The following is a 259-nucleotide window of genomic DNA, read 5'->3' on the forward strand; positions in this document are numbered from 1 at the left end:
TTGTGCTCCAGACCCCTCAACAGCTTGGTTGCTCTCCTCTGGACATGTTCCAGCAACGCAACATCTTTCTTGTAGTGAAGGGCCCAAAACTGAACACACTATTCAAGGTGCGGCCTCACCAGCACCGAGTACAGGGGCACGATCACTTCCCTACTCCTGCTGGTCACACTATTTCTGATACAGGCCAGGATGCCATTGGCCTTCTTGGCCACCTGGGCACACTGCTGGCTCATATTCAGCCGGCTGTCAACCAGTACCC

The 259-nt window shown here is 54.4% G+C and overlaps 1 protein-coding gene across 27 annotated transcripts in view; it reads right to left on the reverse strand.

Moving 5' to 3' along the window:
- Positions 1–259, reverse strand: part of LOC104126719 (sarcolemma associated protein) — a 92,938-nt gene that overhangs the window by 37,795 nt on the left and 54,884 nt on the right. The gene's annotated exons all lie outside the window — the stretch shown is intronic.

The sequence above is a fragment of the Egretta garzetta genome, unplaced genomic scaffold, assembly GCF_000687185.1.
Source record: "Egretta garzetta isolate BGI_Z169 unplaced genomic scaffold, ASM68718v1 scaffold215, whole genome shotgun sequence".
Taxonomy (NCBI): domain Eukaryota; kingdom Metazoa; phylum Chordata; class Aves; order Pelecaniformes; family Ardeidae; genus Egretta; species Egretta garzetta.